Below are 3,722 nucleotides of genomic sequence, written 5' to 3' on the forward strand. Positions count from 1 at the left end.
CCTAGATGGTTCACCTTGAGATGTTTCCATCCAAAGGCCCAAGAAAAACCAATGCAAAACAAATCTATCCCTAGGCACCCTCAATCGAGAGAAAGCTTCACACACAAGATAAAAAACAAACACAACTAGACTTGAGATTTAAAAATAGCCATAGCAAAATCAACCTCCCTACAAATAAAATTAGATGCCCACCCTCACCTTTGCACAGATAGGGAATGCACTCGTAAGCTAGGGCACATACGCTCTATCTCGGTTCCTTGTGGACTGATACGCCATTAATCAATCAACTATCTTATTGATTATATACCGTTACACTAATTATATATATTTTATTAGAATAATAATAGATTCATCATTATCACTTATTATTATTTCATTTGAATTATAATTACTCATTAATTTAACATTATTATTAATTTAAAATTATTATTATTATTTATTTAATATTTAATATTTAATTATTATTTAAACCTTACATTAGAATGGGGACATTACACATGGTTTGTTTAAGGAACTTGATCCACGATGCAAGTTATCATCTATCATGATCTATTTCAAACATAATAAAATGTTTATCACAATAGAAGGTTGTGGTATATTTAAGGAACTTAATCTACTATGCAAGTTATCATCAATTGTGATCAGTTGCAGACATCATAAGATGTCTATCATGATACAAGATTAAGAACTATTTAGAGATTGTCACCTTCCAATAAGTTCTACAAGTAAAAATGATAATCATTTGGAAATTGTCAATTCCTCATGATGTACATAGGGTTAGGCCCATTAAAATCATAAATTCAAGCACATGAACTTTCAAACTCCCTCTAAATATCAGTCATCTAAGCTCCTCATCTAATGTTGCCTTAGATACCTCCTAAATCAAATATTAATCTTCCTTTTCCTGCAAGAACATCCTTAAAGAGAAAGAAAAAGATCAAGGTAAATAACTCTTATAGTATATATTAAAATAAAAATAAGAGAGACAAATATAGTACTCAAGGATTATAAATAATTATGAATAACAATATAAGATCATTCCCATAAAAAATATATAAATATTTAATTTAAATGTATACTTTGAACATATTTATGAATTGATCTGTATTGAAAACTAATCACACCATTTAATATGAGGTGCTTTTGAAAATAAATAAATCTTTATTCTTCATTACTTGTAACATTATACATCTTGACAATATTTCTATGTTATTTCTTCACCATTTATTATTTTTATCCTTGTCGTTGAGAATCTTATACACGGCTACATGTGGTGGACAAAGTCATGCCCGATGCCCTTCTCAATGGACTATTTATTTTATCCTTTACTAAAAGGGGTGGCATGTGTTATTTAAATCTCTCTTTGCTCTCCTTAGTATATACCTTGTTGCCCTAATATATACCAAATTGGGGTGTATTTAGTAAAGTCCCCCATCTTTATGAAAGTTGATCCCTCTTTTCATGCCATGTGAACACATCAATTATTTATATGTCCTTGGTTGTTATCTCTTTATTTTTATTGGTTTCCAATGTAACATCTTAGTTTTTACCTACGATGTTTAAAGATCCAAATAGATCAAACTTATGATTGATTTCATGAATTTACCCCAAAAAACATGAGGACCACATAGCAATCAAGATTCTTTAATCAAATAGCTTCTTTATTGAAACCATTACATAGGCATTAAATACTCTTCACCCAATCAACAACATTATCACAAACATTCCCTTTCAACTTACATTACATTCCACCCAACCATGACCTCAATCCTCAAGAAACTTTTTAACTTTTTAAAGAATTTTTTTTTGAAGTTGGCACAATATTTAACTTGTAGACATGAGAAGCTTATATAAAGTTGTTTCTACCTACCACCCTTAAACCCATAGACTCCATAACAAGAACACAAGTTTCTGCTAATTCCCATTCTAACCAATTAAAATGGTGCACAAGCACCCTTTGCAACAATCAGGATTATTTGGGTCCATTTGGTTCATGGAATTTTAAAATCTAGGATTTCTACAAACCTTGGTTTAGCCAAATCAAGGTTTTGCAAATCTTCAATCCAATTTTTGGGATTTTACTTGAACCCTTTGTTTCACTCGAAAAATTTGTGTGAAGACACTTTTTTTATGCATAAACTTGGAGTTGAAGGAAAATCTCAAAAGGTAGTCCAATCTATTATTTTTACACTCCTTTAAAAACATAACCAGGTTTTGATTTTCAATTTCTACTTGCTAGTAGGAAGTTGGAAAACTTGGTTTTGAGGCAAAATTGGAATTCCAGTATGCTAATTCCATTTGCCAATTTTGAAACAAACACAAAAATTTCAAATCCGAATTTTGGAAAAGCCAATTCCTATAATCTTCGAAGAACCAAATGGACCCTTAAAGAATGACTCTAGGTTATTGGACAACTTTCTAAACTACATTTAAATTTTTTAATATAAGTGTTACAAAAAAAGGTGTTGCAAAAACTATGGAACTACTGGAACCAACAAAGTCATTGATTTGGAATGATTTATGTAGAAACTTCTAATTGTTGCAAAATGACTTTTGTAACAACTATATATTTGTTGATAAAAGCCAAGCCTGGTACAAGAAATCAAGGTCCTAAGCTCCTTGCAAACAAAATACTAATTCAAAATATCTGAACCTAAAATTCCCTAGAAGCTATAGTTGAGATTATACAATAAGAGATTTTTTTTCTACTTCAAACTTCAAAGTGTTGCATTTCACATGAATAAAAAATCAGTCTTCAAACATTTTCTACCTTGGTGCTCCCCAACCCTGTTCTATCTAATCAATTGCTCAAATTCTTCTTACTAACTAGTAGTTGCACATTTATGTACGTGCAACAATTAGCCAATCAGAGGTATTTTGGAAAGAATATGATAATGCATAATGCAACAAAGTTGGGATTAACTTACAACTATAGAATAATATAGCCATGATATTTAGTATTGATTGGAATTTTAATTATGTGTTTTAAATTAGGAGCAATTAATATGCTATCATAGCTATGAATACAAAGTGAGAAGTTGAAAATTTGCTTTGAGAAGTTGAAAGAACTTATTACCTAGCACAATGTTTTTACGACATTGTGCTAGGTAATAAGTTAAACTTTGAAATTGCACTTTTATAATAATATACACTTAATTTGAAGTAGGCTTTAATGAAAAAGTGAGATGTAATTAGTAAGATGCATATATGTATAATTATTCTTTATTGAGTTTTTATATGGATTTGAATTTTGTTTGAGATAATTCAATTTCATGTTGGAACCAAGAGTTTGCTAGAGGGGTTAATTTGTAACTCCAAATTCATAGATAAAATAATTAAGAAGCTAGAAAATATTATGGTAAAATGTATGTAGCACTACTAATGTCAACAATACTCGTAGTATTTAATTAGAGAAGAAGAATTACAAATAATCTTGGTAGGGGGCTATGAAAATTTAACAAAAAAGCATGTTAGTAGTGCCGAAGGTTGTGATGTTGTGATGTGAGATCTTAGATCTACTCCTACAAATGATGTCAGATCTGCATCTATTATGGTGTTGTGACTGCCTTCTCCTACCTAGAAAAAATTACCTTCTCCCTAGTCAAGTTTGATGATGAACCTATTGTGCAAACTTGGGATGGGAGTAAATGAGTTGAATGTGTCTCGTGTTAAATTTCTTTGTCTCTCAGTCAATTTTTAGTTTCTCCATGGTTGCCTTGATG

This window comes from Cupressus sempervirens, chromosome 11 (assembly GCF_028749045.1).
Source record: "Cupressus sempervirens isolate cs-2001-9-10 chromosome 11, ASM2874904v1, whole genome shotgun sequence".
Classification (NCBI taxonomy): domain Eukaryota; kingdom Viridiplantae; phylum Streptophyta; class Pinopsida; order Cupressales; family Cupressaceae; genus Cupressus; species Cupressus sempervirens.